General features: G+C 42.2%; 1 protein-coding gene across 1 annotated transcript in view; it reads left to right on the top strand.

Moving 5' to 3' along the window:
• The window catches only part of arhgap35a (Rho GTPase activating protein 35a), a 58,010-nt gene that overhangs the window by 1,016 nt on the left and 38,788 nt on the right, over positions 1-18,206 (top strand). The window lies entirely within an intron of this gene.

An 18,206-nucleotide genomic window follows, 5' to 3' on the forward strand; every position in this document is an offset into this window, starting at 1 on the left:
GGGGTGATTATAATGGATCTTGTCCAAAAATTGTTTGTACAACAACACCTGGAATGCATTGATCTTGTAAGGCCTGGAGAAACTCCCCTGTATGCCTTGAATATAATGAGCAATAAGGACTTTCAATTGGTGGAGAGGGAATGGGATGTTTGGGTTGGACTATGCTGGCAAGCAACCGGTTCATGTTGCATGTTTTGTGCATTTAATAATGCTCTGATCATCTCCTGGATTAAAATAGCATTTAAGTGAATTATGAATGAACTTTTGTGAAATTGTGCCTTGGCTTCTTTTAGGACATTTTTTAGCAATTAGCAATTTACTCATCAGGTTTAGGTCCTGACCTTAGATCTTAAATTTGTTGTTGTTGATTGTTTTCTCTCTTGTTAAATGTCCCACTAACTTTACAACGAAGCTGCTTGAACAGGGCTTCCTGGTGACACAGTCAGAGACTGTGCGTACGCCCTGCCGGGATTTAACCGCTCAGTTCCGGTTTAACTGTACCTGTCACACAAATGACTCAAATCTTCTAAAACAGGACATACAGCATACGTATGTGTATTTTTCCAACAATTAGGCTAAATGTCTCAGGTGGGGATATTTACCTTCACTGTCAAGATGCTGCATGTCTACCCCTCCATGTTCTAAGATTTCTAGATGAGACTGATTAAGGTGCCAGAATTATAACACTTAAACACTGCTATAGATCAAAATTTGTGTGCCAGAACTTGTCACCGGTGTGTCATGGCTTAATCTCCCTGCCGCTGCAAAGTGGCCATTGCTAGCCACTCCCTCTTTCAATTTGTCAGAGTCCTTCAACTGGACTTCAGTTCTTTGATTTCCCAAATGATATTTCTACCTGCTTCTGGAGTATTGATTTAAGATCAACTGTGGAAGACTTCAGAAAGTAACATAAGTGTGTTTGTGGGGGGTGTCTGTGTAGGATTGCGATATGGTCTGAACATGGAGATGCCCAGTAGGGTTGTAGCATGCTCTGCTGTGTCACTGCCACATAGAGGGGACATTTTCAAAACAGGAACTTTGACATTTGAGACTGGATACATGCTGATGTAGATTCACGGCCCTTTCCAAGCAAATAAGTCGACTCAGAACCCAACATTTGCTGGCTGTGCTAGTGGGTTTATCTCTCTTTGATCTTAATCAACCTTATTTGGACGACCATGGAGGGAGTAAACACACACGTGCACACACATTGCTCGGCAAGACAGTCTCTTTGCTCTCAGGTAAATGCATTAGCAGCTGTCAGCACTTCTGTTCTCTGCTTGATTGGGCCCTTTGCAGTGCAGTCACACCTCTCCAGGAAGCCTCTTCTCCCCCTAATAGCCGTGCCATTTGCCCAGGCAGCAGGCTAGCTGCCAGCACACCCGCTCACCCGTCTGTGTGTCTGCCTCTGGGCTGCGGATCGTGTTGTGAGTCCTGGACTAGAACATGTTCCTGGGATTAGAGGAGGGCAGGCTTTGTTCATCAGGATGTAGGCCAGAGATGCAGATACATCCTTTGATGATGGCCCTGGAAGGGAGATTCTGTCCCATATTATGTGGACAGATACACACAGGGTTTGGCATGCTTTGTAACAAAAACAGTGGAGGGATATTTACTCTCTTTATATCAAGTCTAATTCTAATAATTCTTGACTTCTCAACACCAAACCAGTAATCAAATGGGGAAATCATACTTACTTACAAGGGCTCAAGTACTTGAGCCCTTTTAGTAGGAATCATGTTCTAAATCAGTAAGCCCAGCTGTGAGTTATTTTGATAAGGAACAATGTGTTTCTGGCTTCTAATATAACTCAATTTAAAAACAATACCCATACCATATTATTTCCATGTCAACTAAAGCTTTTATTTCCACAAACCACTGTGAAGCTAAATGAAACGGTGGCCTGATTTCACAGCTAGCATACCTGTCAGCGCAGGGTGACTCCATATGCCGAGGATGGAAAATAGAGCCACTTGTCTGAAAATTTGCCCCTCGCTAAATCTCTTCTTTCCCTTGTATTACAGGAGAAGTTTGCTTGGGAGTCAGTGTGAGCCTGTGTTTGATGGAGAAAGGAGCTAATTATAGCGGGCAGCTTTGGAGTTTGGTGGACCAGATTACAGTCACTATCCTCTCAATGGCTGCCTTGTTCTAGTGGCCGATTATTAGGCAGAGAGAAGTGCATTCTGGGATGATTGTATCTGAATTTCCATTAGAAAGTGTGCCTGCCTCATTTGAACTGAGGTTCCCTTCTCTCCCCACTGTTTCAGCTCCCATGCTCATTACAAATTTTCAGATGGGGACAGCTTGATATAAAGGCCTCTGTAGTTTGCCCCTATTCTGTTTTCGAGCCAGTTGAACTCCATATCCTGAATGGCCAAATTATGTACGATGGAACTGACCCCAGACCAGCAATGGTGGTTGTGCCTTTAGTTAATATTTTAAGGGAACGACATGATGTGAAAATAACACTAGTATTCCTATGCACAAGCATTTTTATAACAAATGGTTCACCCAAGATGTTTGAAAGTCATTTTTAAATTGAAATCAATCAGTAATAAAGATTGCCGTTGCTCTCCAGCCCAAGCCCACCTGATTATGGGATTGCTTTTCCAATACAAATGCATTATTAATGGGTAATCCTAGTGGAAAGTAAGGGCTTTAGATAAGATGAATGGTTTGAATGGCGGCCATAGGGCTCTGTTGAGATTTTAACTAGCCTTCATATTTCTTACCAAAAAAAGAAAAAAGAAAAGACAGTGTTTGGAAGCACGGTGACCATGGAGATGGAGGACCAGGATGTAAGCCACAGAGGAATGGTGACCTCTGGACGCGAGCGGCCCTGTTTTGCGCTTTCAGATACAATTACACAACAGAAGGACAAGGCTAATGGGCTATGGTAATTTGGAAGAGCTGCAGAGAGGGAACATAAGGGGAGAAACTGGGAACAGTTAGGGCGTGACACAACAAAGTAGGTAGTCAGTTGGAGGAGAAATAAAGCTCCAAGAATGAGAGAGTAAAGTAAAACGCAGGCTGCCAGTTTCTGCTTCAGGCTGTGTCCCTGGTATGTGCCCTTTCAGTGTTGTGCTCAGGGATCAACCAATCAATGACAGCCATAACTAACCCTGCTGCTTGGCTATTGGCCACAGCTGAATACCATGACTCAGCACGTCTGTAGATAAGATATTATGATTGAGTCACTGCCAATGAAATGAGACCACTACCTAGAGTTCAATAGGTTGGACTTCTGCCGCTGTGATCACATGCAAAACGTTTGTACCACTGGCAGCACAGTGTCTTCAAACTTAAGTCCTCCCGATTATTGTAGATTGTGTAGGTGACTGGTCTGAAAAAAGAGCCTTGTCATGCATAACGTCCCATTACATGTCAATGTTAAGAGTATAATGGCCTTTGATTGTTTTCGAGTGACTCAGTGTTTACGCTGAATGCACTTTGGATTTTGAAAGGCTGTAGACACTGGACACCTCTCACCCTCAAGAACAAAGAGAGACAATCCTGAAATCCACCTACACAACTATTAAAGGATGTTTGTAGTCTGTGGACACCTACACACAGTCACATATTTCCCACACTAACCCAACACTTAGTTTTCATTTTTGTCTTAACCTGTCGTGCTGACCTACCCTCATCTCAGTCTCGAGCCTCCAGGCTTCATTGCCTAAATTGGGCTGGAGTCAGTAGGAGAAGTTCCCTATGCCATTGTTTTACTTTCTCTCTGGAGAATCTCCCTTGTGGCGCCCCTGGGTTTCCTGTAGGAAGTCCAACTACGATGTCTGGTTGTGTGGTTAGGGGGTGGGGGCATGGAGAGAAGAGCTAAGGGTCAAAAGTGAGGGAAGAATCAGAGGAGAGAAACAAGCCTACTTTGTTAAACTTATAATCAGAATAACAGCCAAATCAGAAAAAAGCTTAATGTAACCACCTTAATGAGAATAAACTTAGCCATTGCTGTTGGAAACACTTCCAGTATGCAGACGATAGTTTACCGTGTAAGTACTCTCTACCAATGTCTATACTCTGCACGTTTGCCATTCTGAAAGACGGCAGGTGCCGCGGGTGCCAGCACACCTTCTTCCGTTCAATAGCTGCAGGACTAGTTGTGTGTACTCTCACCAAACTTGTTGGTTCAGTAGGAAACTCATCAGTCCAGCAACAATGCATGTCTTTCCTTTCCCATCCTGTTCAAATGAAGAGAGAGGTGGAGTGCTGGATTTAATATATATGAAGAAACATTTCTCTCTGATTACCTACTTTGGAACATGTCAATAGGACACATTTAGTTCTGGGTATCATCAGTCGGATTAATTTCCTCTGGAAATGGAGAAAAAAGGCTCCAGTAACAGCAACTTTGGTGTGACTGAGACAGTCTAAGGTTGGGGTGTTATCTATGAAGCCGGGCTGCTCCTGTCAGGTGTAATATTCCAACTTTCTTACCTCACCACCTCTCCTAACTGTTCTGTAAACATTGTAATCAAAAGCAATAGGTTGTGTGTGTGTGACTGACTACAAGCTATTTGTTTTTTTCTTTTCCTTTTTTACACATTAGCCATAAAAAGATTAGGTGTCTATTGAAACATAACGCAGGAGGGATTTGAGTATTTGGCAGTTTGCAAACGGCAAACTGTGTGCAGGAAGTCAGTATATATATATACTGTATATATATCAATATATATATATCAATATATATATATCAATATATATATATATATATATATATATATATATATATATATATATATATATATATATATATATATATATATATATATATATATATATATATATATATATATATATATATATATATATATATATATATATACTTAATAGTCCCTCCACTGGAAGTCGTCACTGTCTCTTTGGGTTTACATCGTGCCCTGTCAAATTAAAATCGCTTCAGGTACGTGTATGTTAATAATGCTCATGGTTAATTCATGTTGACACCGCAGGAACATGTTTAGTTTGTTTGTTATCCCGCCGTGTTGTCTATTTATCATGATGTCTCTTACATGCTGCTTCTGTTCTGCCCAGTGTTCTGACAACCTTATTGGACGTGTCTTCGTACACCAGCAGAGAAGAGAGAGGTGGAGAGTGGGAGGCAGTGAGGTGTCCTACTTTTTAACGTTTCCTAATTAAAGTTGGCAGGTGTAATCACAGACTGATACGCATCGGAGAAGAAAAGAAAGTGACAGAAGTAGAGGGGTGGGAAATGGGAAAAGGGGCCTGCAGACAACCGGAGGCCTTTGAAAAGTGCCCCACTCAACCCCAAGGTTTTCTCCAACTTCTCCTCTGCTCTATCATTGCTGTTGTTGGCCCAATGCTTCTTTCTTCTCTTTCTTGTCTGTTTCACAATGTCACGGAACATTTCCATTTCTGTCCCCCTGGCTCTGTCCGTCCCTCAAAGTTGCTGTCCTTGGAGCACAGTGCAATGCTATTGTCAGCTGTGGTTAGGGACACAGGAAGGGCAGCACCTTGTCACTAGATGTTTGTCTCAGATGCCACTTTAGGGGGATCTGGCCACCAATGTGGTGGCCTTTGGCATCTCCCCAGTGAACATGTGCTGACGCTATCTCTCTCTCACACATACAGGAACGCTCAAAACCTTTGTATTTTGACAATGGGGCATTTTTCATAATGTTGTGATTAGGGATTTTTAACTTTGAGCTAGCCCCAGGCATTTTAACATTTCCAAATCATTAGGTGGCTGTTATTGTTTGGTATTCATGGATGATGCTGCCCAACTTTGTTTGGAAATTAGCATTGGAAATGGCTAATACAAGGACACAACGGTATGAAAACGTGTGTGTGTGTGTGTGTGTGTGTGTGTAAACCCCGCACACACAATGTAAACAGTGGCTGACCCCTCCTCACCCTTATAACATAACTGTCAGCGTAGTTCTGGCCGTTAGGCAGCTGTGTGACAGTGGACATCATATCCTCTTTAAGGTGAGAAGATAAGGTGGCTGTTCATAGCCATTTGTTATCACAGGCAGCGAGCCCCGGACACCTCCACATCCCTTATCTGGCTCAGTCCAAGTTTCTGGCCCAAGCTACGGCTCATGCAAGCCCAGGGCTGATGAGTAAGCACCGCTCAGCCTGTGGATGGCTTGGCCTGCCGTTATTGATCGCAGCACCACTGCTTGTCATCCAGCCACCACTTAGCTAATCATGTCCATACAATTGTCTCACGGCTGGAAAAAAACAGCCGTAAAACAGAGAGCGACGACTAACGGCAGCGCCAAGGGAAAAGATGGATTTCACCGATAGAGGAGGCACACCCAAAGCAGCCCAAGCCAAATGGTACAGCGTTATGTTATCTTAGGATGGTCGTCATTCTGTCGTTTTCTGTATCTACCCACAACCCTTTTTTTCTTGTTTGCTGTCTTTATTGTGGTGCTGGTTGGCTTCTCCTGCATGAAAGACAGACCTCAATTTCCGCCAGCATGCCAGTCTCCGTGTTGGCCTGGTTTTGACCTTGTTATACTGATTGTTACTGCTGTTGGCCAAACAGCACATGGGTTTGTGCTAAATAAACAATTGTGACTTAGTGATGAATCACCTAAATGTTTGAATCTTGAGGCATAAGATGAAGGCTGCTTTGAATGCTATAAAGATCTATATCCAGTCAGTGTGCCATTTTAGAGGATTGTAACTGGATTTAGCTCTGAGTTGGGTTTTCCATGGGGGTGACATGGGTCATTTCTCTTCTCAGTGCCATATTTCCCAGGATGCAGTTGGGGCCCCAAGGTCCATAGCTCTTATGTCAGAGTTCATTTCCTGTTGCCGTGCTCCAGCAGCTCCTGAAGATCCACCATTTTGTAACATTCCTGATGAGAACTGGAGAAATGTCTCAATTCACCACCCTTTACTCACATTTGTGGCTTTTTACATTCAAAATGTATTTCACACTCTCGTGTCAGCTCAAGATTAGAAAACTCATCATGTTGCAATCAGATTTACACTGAATAAACTGTAAGCACAGTTGAGGTCACACAGTGCCTAATATAGTAGAAGTGTGAGATTGTGTATCCTATTAAAGTTACTGTTCGTGAGTCAAATGTGAGACTGTTAAATGTTTCAGAATGAAGACAGTTGCAGAGTAGTTTTTGCTGATGTTTCTATTTCTAATAATACTTTGAATACATCATCTGTGGTTGCAGATCCCCACAAACCACAAACCTGAGTCTGAACCAGTCTTGCCTCTTCCTTTGTTTCTATGCTGACTTCCATGTACAGTATGTCCTACGCTGTGAAGATAAAAGTAAAGGAAACAAGGGTAAAAAGAGTGTAAACATTTCTTGGAGTTGTTTTTAGTTTGAGGGTTGTTCAGGGAGAGGACAGCCTCACCACACCACGGCTTGTATTAGTCACAGTCATTGGAGAGAAGAAAATGCAGACCTTTTTGCTCTATGAGGGAAAAGGTTGTTGGGAATGCAGTTTGTCAGGTCTGGACAAGCTGGGCCTGTATCTTAAATAATGTGACTGCCCGGAAGTAAATGAGATGGAGAGAGGGGAGCCTTTGGTGGAACATGAATATCAAAACTTTGGCAAGCCATTAACATTGGCACCGTTCTCGATGACTTATTGGATGTTCATTTTTTTTAAATCCGTTACAGTGTCAAAGCAGTTTTAGATTTCAACAAGGACCTTATCTCTACTGTAATGCCAGAGTTGGGATGTCTTTGGTAGGCGCAGAGGGAAGGCAGCATTAACATTTGAATTCTGCTATTTGTTCAGGTAGATATGATATTTAGAAATGAAATGTTTAATTAACCTGCTCAAGTCATGAGAACATGATTCATTGTATTTTAAAGGGCTACTGCAACAATTGGGTTATTCATTTCCATAAATGTAGGGGCAGCTTTAAAAGATAATGGTTCTACAAATTACAATTTCTATAACGGAGGCACTGACGTTTTGTCTCTAGTTTGGGTCAAGCTCCTAATACACTGGATCCTACATTTCCCATAATGCAACCAATGAGGGGTTCAAGCTCCACCAGAGGCAGCAACTGTTTTTATGGGCTGTGTACTACTCCCCTCGCCATAAAAAATAGAAATTTGGTAAACTCCCCCTTTAAAAAAAATTAGTGCCTGAACCTTAAAATGTATTTTTAAATTGAACTGTTTAGATTTTCTTGTAAAAAGGTAGAAAAAAGCATGCAATACACCATGTAGTATAGAGATTATTATACTAGTATAATAGAAAATGTTGTCATATTGTTCAACGGCATTGAGCCACTTTGATCTTAGAGGATTCCAACCAACATGGAAACTATCCAGAGAGTTTTTGCACATGCAGGCCACTTTGTTTTCAGTCATGCAGTTGCTCCTAAAAGGCATTTATCACGAATGTCTCTGAATGACCAATGGTATACTCGTCAAGCAATCATCGTGGTAAATGCTGATTAACAATTACGTTTGTTCTCAGTTGTTGATCATATCTGGTCACTAAGAAGAAATATCTTAAGAAAGACCTTGAACAAGTTAAGAGACGTTGTATTATGGTTGTGGTGCATCTTAGATAATTAAATGTTTACTGACATAATATTCAAAATAAATTATCCAAAAGGGCTTTATTAGAGAATAGATGTGCTTTTACACCAGTAATATTAGTAATCCATAGCCTGAATTAGTCTTCACTTATCAAGGGAGCGGATAGATTTAACAAAAAGTGTTGCGTCCAAAAAGCAGCATATGTTGAAACATGTGAACAGTCAAGCCAACAAATCTTTAGTCCAATCAGAGCAGTTAATACGTCTCTGCTTCCGTCAACAATACCCATTCGAGGTTTTAAACACAGCCACTGCAAATAAGCAAAATTGAAAATTGAAAATTAGTGATTAAGGCAGCTTGAGAAGAATGAGTTGTTTGAGTTTTTAAGTTGAAGTCCATTCAGCGTCTCTACTGAAGTATAGTCTGAGCAGGCTAAGGTAATGATTTATCCTAACCATGAATTATGTATTGAGTATGTCAGTGAAATCTTTTAAAGTAATGATTTTAAACAAAGCTAGGCATGATTCTGGTCTTGTCTGGGACAAGTGGTTTGTCATTGTAATTTTAAAAACATTCAGCATCCCTTTGATAGCAGTAATTGGCAATTACCTTGCCTTTATCAGTTTCCTGTCAGACTTCTGCCAGAAACAACACCAAAGCTATCATTATAGGGATGTTGATGCTTCTATTATTTCTACCACCTGCTGTGTATATGTTGTTCAAGGCGTGTGTCCCGGAGATGAAGAACCGGAAAAAAAGTGATTTTGAATAGCAAGACTTTAAAGAAAAAAAGAGGTAGAAGAAAGTGAAGAATTGTAAAAAGAAAAGGGTCAAAAAGAATATCGGAGCCATCAGCTTAGGTGTAGCCATCAACATGTCGGATTATTTGAGTCATGCTGTTTTGATTGCAGGGCTCTTCTTGTTTGTGTGCTTTTTTAGTGGAATGAACCAAACAAGTGCCTGAGACTAGTTTAACCTGCCCTTGAACCACAACTCAAGGTATTACACATGAGCACACATGTCAGACTTGAAACTATTTCAACATGATCATATCTCAGATACTCCCATCCACAACATGACAATGTAAATCCATCCTCTTTCTGTCCCCAGTGTTGCAGTGTTTGGCCATAGTGGATCAGATTCGAGGAAATTGTGCAACTCTGAGGGTATCCCGGGCCTTGCCTTTTCCTCCCTTGCTGTCCCTCCTCCCTCCAGAGGTCATAGTTGACAGGAGACATGGGTGGGTGATGTCCATCCTCACCATGGGGCCCCCCGGGATTCCTCTGGGGTCTTGTGAGGTTGGGCAGCAGCTCCAAAGGTGAAGACAGGAAATGGTGATGGCAGAGAGAGGGAAGGAACAGCTCCTCTGTTGTTTGACTTAGTTTGTTTTTTTCACATGCTGGGGCTAAAGAGGGAGACACAGGATGTCGATGGTTAGCCTGTATTGCCAAGAAGAGCTCAGTCATGGGGGTGTGTGTATGTGTATCTATAAGCTACTGGAACCATTTGGTACACCACAAGGTCAACAGATTTGAATTTATGGAATTGTGAGCAGTATTTTGTATTCTCCAGAGTTTCCTTCTTTTTGCTACATAGTTGTCAAGAATAAGACACGTTGAGAGTTGCTTTCATGCTGTGTGAGTTTGCCAGGAAAGGTTGTTTTACTGCACGCTGGGTCGTTGACTTGTTCAGAGGGCCTATAATATTCAACATCATGTGCGAAATGCGGTTGTGAGAGCTCCGCGACAGTGTTGGGCACAGGGCGGTGCTCCCGTGGCTCCCTGATGATGTACCATGGTAAACAGCTCCTACTGCTTGCACAGCTGGGGCACACTTGACAGGCCTCTGCAGTGCATGTAGACAGGGAGATTGAGAGAGGGATGGGGAGGGGGCAGAGAGAGAGGGAGGGAGGGAGGGAGGACGGACAAGGGGAGAGTGACTGGACCAACAGAGGAATGCTGTGACGGCCTTCGGGGCAGGATACAAACTGCAAAAAGCACAAGCGAGTGCAGAGTAAAGAGCAGAAAACTGATTATAAATGACAAATCTCCAGCTCTTGCCACTAAGCAGTGTTAGCTGCTGTTTCCTCAGGGTGGGTAAAATGCAGCAGTAATAGCTCTGACTCCAGTCCAATCTCTCGTATGTATTCTGCATGCATGTTTGTGTTATGTGGCCTCCCTAAATTCAACAGACAGCGACAGGAAATTTTGCCCCTCCCTTTCTGTGTCCTCCCTTTATCCTCTGCCCTGTGCTCGCTGCCTGCCTCTGATTGGCTGGGGGGAAAGCGAGGCATGAGGTTTTGTCTTGTAATCTGCCAGCCGATCGCCACTGATGGGCCTCTGTAGAATGGCTTTAGTAAATTACTGTTCCAGGGAAGGGCAAATCCCTTCTATCAGATAGCAGCTCTCTCTTCATTTCTCCCTCCGTTCCAAGTCCCGCACTCTCTTTCTCTTCACCACATCAGTCAGGCTTTGACTTTATCTCTTAATCGCTACCTTGCTCTCTTCTTCTCCACTCTGTAGCTGTTGGCCTTTACTTCTGTCTCCTCCTCTTTCTTTCATTTTTTTTATTTTTTATTATGTAAATACTTCATGTTGTGCACCTATTTGTGTGTCTGCAGCAAATCAGATTTTCTCTGCCCGGGGGCCTTGTACCTGGAGTGAATGAGATGAGTCTGTTTACGTAAAGGTTCTGACACACCAACCCGATAATCGGCCGTCGGACAGTCTGGCGAGGCTGGTGACTCGTCTGTCTGGTGTGTTCCGTGCCGCCTGCCATGCTCGATCTGACAAATCTTTTAAACTGACCATTGTTGATCGACAATTAAGACATATACAGCAACTGCATGGCCTATTTCTCGCTTAAATGTTTGCAGAAAGATGATCTATTTTAGTAAAATAGGAGATGGCATTTTGAACAAGCCCCCATGACAGTCTGGCTTTTAAATTTCTGGAGAACCCAGACCCACATGACGTGGTCGTCCAATCAGCCGCTGTCAGCAGTCGGCCTTGCTTCAGTGTGTTCCGAGGCAATTTTCATTGGCCAACCCGCCAAGGTAATCGGTCCGTCTGCCTATTCCGCCAACAGTCAGCCGTCTGGTTAGTGTGTCATTGATTTCGCTCTACTCGTACGACATCGGCACTTTGCAGTCCGTCTATGTGTGAACACTGTCCTCAATCCCCCGGTGTGTTTGAAAATCTTAACAAGATAGACCAGTTTTGAGGGTGGCCATCTTGCTCTGCCCAGTCTGAAATCACACAAAAGATAATACCGTAAATCCTGCCTCAATAGTGGATTAGATGGAATTGTTTTTTTTGTATGTGGGTTTTATTCTTGTGTGACAAAAGATGTAATTTAACCAAGGGAATGTTTCTGTCTACCTGTGAGCCCGAGGAGGGGAATGTTGCCTGGTATGGAAAGCCGATTGGAGCCAAACTTCCAGTGACGACCTGTGTTTTGTTGCAGCTACCTCCAACTGCTCTGCAGTCACATTAAACAAGTCGCACTGCGATGACTTATGGCAGCCAGGCATGTCTGGCTACACACACACTTTTTAATTCAAAGTGTTTTATTGCTGTGATGAGGTGTCTCACCAAACTATATTCATGGTAACCCAGACCCGCAGAAATATCTGTTTGGAGAAGGTTGTTTCTACCATTATTACTGTTAGTTAGTTTATTTATACTTTTTATTTGTTAAAGTTTTATGACATATATACCAAAGGCATAAATAATAACACAACCATGTTGTCTGTAACATCTTTTTTGTAATGGCTCTTTTACAAATTGCTAACAGAATTTTAAACAGATATTGTGAAAATGTAGTAGATTGTTGTGTATTCCGTATATGCAACCAGTCTTCCCCAGAAATATTCATACTTAGCTCTTTTTCCCACTTGACATATGATGTTGTATTTCTCTTCCTCTCCATCAGTTGCTGGTATAATATAGATGTTACTCTGAACTTCCTTTTAATTGACTATTCCTATAATAGTTCTATTTCTACCATTTTTTTCCGAGTTTGCTTTTGGTTTTACTTACTTCACATAAAAATCCTTTAATTGTAATTATCTGAAATAATCCTGGAAGTTTGGTTTCATAGCTTGAAAACTCGTGAAATTCCTGGCCTTGTTTACTGTACACAGTGCTGTTATTCCACTCGGTATCCATTGATGGACTCTCTGGTCAAGAGTATTTGGGTGTCTGTCATAAGCTATCCATCGAAGTAGTGGGAGATCTGCCTCTAATTTATATTTTGTTGTAATGTTTACATGCAAAGCAGTTTTGATTCATATGCTGGCTTTGATCATGTTCAAGATAAGACGTTCACAAGGAACATGAGCAACCTTGTCATTCATATCTCTTGATCTTGCTTTGATGATATTTCAACATTCTGTCTTTTCCATACCCACTGAGTTACCTACGCAGTTTAGGACCCCTTTTGGTTTCTGGGTTTTGGATACCGCTCCTGCATACAGCGTTCTACCAGATCACCAGTTAAATGGAAGATGGCAGCGTTTACCTTTCACATTACAGATGTCTGGGCTCCATTTCAGTGTCTAAATCATCACTGCTTCTGCAACTAACTGTTCTTCTCATCATCATTTATTCTCCCCATTACATTTTTCTAGAACTTGATTTCTATCAGAGTACTGCAGCCAGCACATCCAGGCTTTTCATGCCAAGACATGCTTTTACATGCACAATACAGAACCAGAATACTTCCATAACTTGATCAAACCTGGAATGGTAGCGTGCTAATGTTATCCTAGTCAATGTTTTGGAATATCACGCCCCTTTGGCTTATTCAGCTGTTCATCAAATCACCTGGAAATTTTGATTGTTACCTGGACCACACTGGTGTTAATGTTCCTGCCCGGTTGGTGATGTATTGTTACAAACTCTGATAATGAGAAGACTCTGGATGGTGTATCAGTACTAATTAGAATGACTGGAGCGCTGTTGTTTGGTGAACCCCTCCCTTCTTTATCAACTCTCTCTCCTCCTGCAGTCTGAGAGGAAGCATCTGCCTGCACCTGTGCCTCCCCACGGCTCGCCACACATGCTCTCTCCCTCTCTCCGCAGCCCACACGGCTATCGCTGCGGCTGCTAGCTATCCAGCTCGCGCCGGTGTCAGAGCCTCTAATCTCTCTTGCATAAAGGCCATGCAAAGGGAATTTATGTTAGCCTGCCACGGGAAGAAAAGGAGAAGCGGAGAATCATTTGAGCAGGTTGACAGATAAGGCTCTTGTGCTTTCTGTGTGGTGCTTTTTAAGCCATGTTAAGCTTCTTAATTAGACATAATCTACAGACCCCAGACTGAGGCGGAACTAATGAACTTAAAAGACTCAAATCCCATCCTACCATCACAGTCTCCTCTACTCCACACCATCACTCACGCCTCTCGGTCTCATCACCACAGTCCCCTCTCTGCTGCCTACCATCTCTCTCGTCCTCGGCGCGCACTCTGCCCTCTCTGCCTCCTTGTCGTCCCACTCTTTCCTTTTAACTCCATTAATGTCTTGCAACGTACCCAGATGCTCTATCCTGCCTACAGTGCAACCTTTAAACACGTTATGACAATTTTGCAGTACAATTGTTCCTATAGAGCAGTGAAATGTTCCTGCTTAGCACCAGAACAAGTGAATCTGAAGGTTGGAACTCGGAAAGGGACATGTTGTCTGAAAGCCTTCAGAAAATCATTTACTCAAAATTATACTTTTTGAGAAATTTGAGATCTTATAAATGGCTGATTCCGACATGTTGGGAATTGTACTTATTGACCGTCTTGCGAGAGTTAGATCGATACCAGTTATATATCTGGTGTTCAACTTCTTGTCTAACTCTCAGGGAAAAAAGGGAATACGCAAAATGTCAAACTATTCCTTTAATGCCTGTGCTTTATATTCTACACTCTGTTGGCTGGTTTCTCTTCATGTAACAGTTAGTTCTCTTTCCATGTAGCTTTGCAGGTCAGGGTCCTAGGTCATAGGAAAAGTCAAAATGGAAGAGATATAGGGTAAAGTTTATTAAAACTGCAGTTTGGGAGACTAAAACTCTGAAATAATTTCATTTGGATTAATAGATACATTCCTACATCCATCCATCCATCCATCCATACGTACAATAGCATTGGGAAATATTACATGTAAAACATTTTAGGAAAACACCTCCTGCCATGTCCATGTTCTGGATCCAGTGTTAGCTTGACAGAGAAGTTGACCTACGTACACTTCTGTGATGAAGTTCCTCAACAGCAAGGCACAAAAAACTAAATAAATGTACAGTAATGAGGGCTTTTTCTGAGTTTTGGCACTAATTGCTTCTGTTTAGAAATCAGAAGGTTCGAAGCCAGGGAGTGGTGAATGCTACATGCTACAAGTTACTTGGCAGAGTCTGTTGTCTTTTAGCACATTTCCATCTCTGCAGCAGTTCTGCTTCCACAGTCTTCCCTTTTCTTAAGCCCTTCCTCTTGCAGTAAGAGGATGTGTTTCTCATATCAGTAACACACTTCCCCTCCCTAATCCCACCATGGGACAAATCTGTGCCCTGGCCATGTGTATGAATATTTTTTTTTATCGTGTAGGTGGATGAGTGATTCCAACTTTCTTGCCCTTGATGTGGCCCCCTGTTGTTGCTGTGGCATGTTTAAATACCTGTCCTATCTTTACATTTTGCAGGACCGGCTTTTTTGTTGTGTTTTGATTTTTCCGAGAAGCTGAACAGCAGTTATTTTCCTTTGCGGAGGAGCTGGCTGGCACGCTAGCTTGTAAACGCTCATCCTCTATACAAGAGGAGATTGCAGCTGACCATTGTTGGGTTTCATCATCGTCATGAATGAGCTGCCTCACTGGGGATGGCCTGTCAGAGAATTTTCTTCTTCACATTATCCTTTTGCCTCTCCCTCATGCCCTCCTTTAGCCCTCCTTACCAACTCCTCTTTACCTTGGTGGTTACAGCCTTTTGTACTGTCAACCTCATTCTCTTCACTATGTCCATGAGGCAAATGTAAACACAGACCAAGCCTTTGGAATCAAAATTACCTTTAGGGCTTATCAGCTACCAAATCTAGGTAGTATTGTCTCATGCACATTTAATCTCTGCAACCTTTCTCCAAGGAATCCTCCCTAATATGACAGACCTTTCTCTGCCAGTGCTGCCCAGTATCATGCCGGTGTTGAGTGCATGTGAGTGCTGCTGCATTCTGGTCTTGCTTGATTAGTCAGCGTGTGATGCTGCGGGCCGCTTTGTTTTGTTGCTGAATGGGCTGTTCCACCGAGAGCGCAGTAGACAACGAGGAGCAGTCAACGAAGGAGGGGATGAAGTGGAAAAGGAAAAGCAGGAGGATGCTGGAAAAAGAAAAGATGAAAGCTAAAGGGGAAGGATATAAAAATAGAGGTGGGGAGTAGATAAATGAGACAGGAGAAGGGGAAAACAGAAATGGTAAGAGGACTGTTGTGCAGAGGCAAGAATGACCTCTCCTCCTGTGGAGAGGGAAGATAACTGAGTGTATAGAAATGCTGAGGTGGACAGAAGCCATATCTTCCACCAACACAGCATCTGCTAGTCAGCCTCCCCCCTCCCAATTATTGACGTGTGTGTTTTTTTCTTTTTATTCATACAGTTAGTGTACCATTTGTGTTTCAGCCTACAAGATAGCAGCCTGAGCTTTTTTGCTTGAAACATTGAGTTAATGATACAGCAAATCCCTGAATACATGCATGCATTAATGGCTTTTTTATGAAATATGTAAGGATGTCTGCTGAAGCTTCTTTATGTGTCTGCACATACATACAGTTTCAGAATTGTTCACCAAATACAGCTTTTCTGTCAACCTCTAGGAGCAGGAGCAAAGTTCTTTTAGAAAATCTTTTAGCCTGATTTTATAAAGATTTTAAACTAATTGCAATTTTTCTGACCGATGCGGTGTGATTTTCATACCTGTTTTAAGAAGCTATTCATGTTCCTTAATTGACAACTTCTTGACGTTATTTTAAGAATGGATAAAAATTATGTGATTTTCCCAAAAGTTTTATTTTTTGTCATTTATACTTGAAAACTACTACTACAACTACTCAGTAGGTACAAGCATGTAGATGTAAATGGACTGTTCTTATATAGCGCTTTTCTAATCTCATCTACTCAAAGCTCTTTTATATAGTACAGAAAACCATTTACACGCATTCATACACTGTGGCTGAGGCTGCCGTACATGGTGCCACCTGCTCATCAGTTAAACACTCGCACACACCGCAGTATCAGGGCCAACTCGGGGTTCAGTGTCTTGCCCAAGTTTCTGGCCCTTAGTCCCACTTCGACATGGGACTAAGGGCCGGGGATTGACCCACCAACCTTTCGTTTGGCAGGCGACCACCACCACTGATCCAAAGCTGCCATGTTGGCCTTCTGTGTTCTCCTGGGCCGGGAGACTGATATTGTTTAAATTGAACGACCCTTTTTCCACCAACATTTAGTCATTGGATCAAGGAAGTCATGTTCCGTCTTAAACTAGCTAAGATTAGGTGTACTGTCAGAGCGTCTACTTTTAAATCTCCCGTTTTTTAGCAGCCTTTTTTAACATTAAGATATGGAAACTGAGAATTTCACTATCATTTCAATTTATTTGTGTTACTAATTTTCCTTTTTATCGATGTCTGACTTTGTATAATGGATATACAGTAGGTGTATGGCTGGTATATGCAGAGTGATAGAGGCTCTTCTTTTCTTTTTCTGGTGGACTTGTTTGGACCTGTGATATACAGTGAAAAGCACAAAACAAAAAGACAGAGATCAAAATGAGAAGAATGTGCTACACCGTTGGTCTTCTGAATAGTAAAACGAAGATTGCCCCTCAGCTGCCACTGCCCCAGCAACTGCTGCTCTGATTTTATTGTCCTATGGTACTATAGCCCATATACTGTAAGTATATAATACATGGTTGATTGGTAAAGAAGCATTGATCACATTGTCCCCACTTTATCCCCTGTCTGCTGCCCCTCCAATGACCAGACTCTGAGTTTATTTGGGCGTAGGTAGATGGAGGATGATGATAAGAAGGCCCAGAAAATGGGGGTTATTTTTTCATGCAAGTATGAAAAGATGGATTTTTGTGTTGTCCAATCCTTTCTTCCAGAGATGTTTTTTTGTGTGAGAGTGTGTGTAATTCTGTATTCCTGTGCCAGCGTGTGTGTTATGTTTTTTTTAAGAAGCAGATTGTAGATGGAATAAAACCCACTGTGAGTGCTGACAGTTTGGGCTTGTTGGCACTGATGGGGTTGATGAATGCTAAGTATTGTGGGCTAGAATGGGAAGGCAAATCTGGCGTGATTTCTTGTACCGGATGTGACTGAATTCTGCAAATCTCTCTTGATAAATTCAAGGCTGTATACTAAAATGAAAATATTACAACGATAAGCCCCATTGAGCTCCTTCCCCATCTCCGAGCCTTACTTACTCTTTCAGTGCCTTTCTCTTCTCACTTTCTCGTATTCTTCTGTCCTATGAGTGATTCCTCTTTTCTGCCTCCTCTATTTTTCCTTGTCCTAGAAACCCTCTTGCTTCCCTTATTGGTATCTTTATAGTTTCCCACTCCTCCCTTTTTAACAAATGGTCAGTTTAAAAGACGATTGGAAGAACACACACATGCACACATTCATTCACACACAGGCGAATAAGTGAAATAAAGAAGCCCCTTATC

This window comes from Etheostoma cragini, chromosome 3 (assembly GCF_013103735.1).
Source record: "Etheostoma cragini isolate CJK2018 chromosome 3, CSU_Ecrag_1.0, whole genome shotgun sequence".
NCBI lineage: Eukaryota > Metazoa > Chordata > Actinopteri > Perciformes > Percidae > Etheostoma > Etheostoma cragini.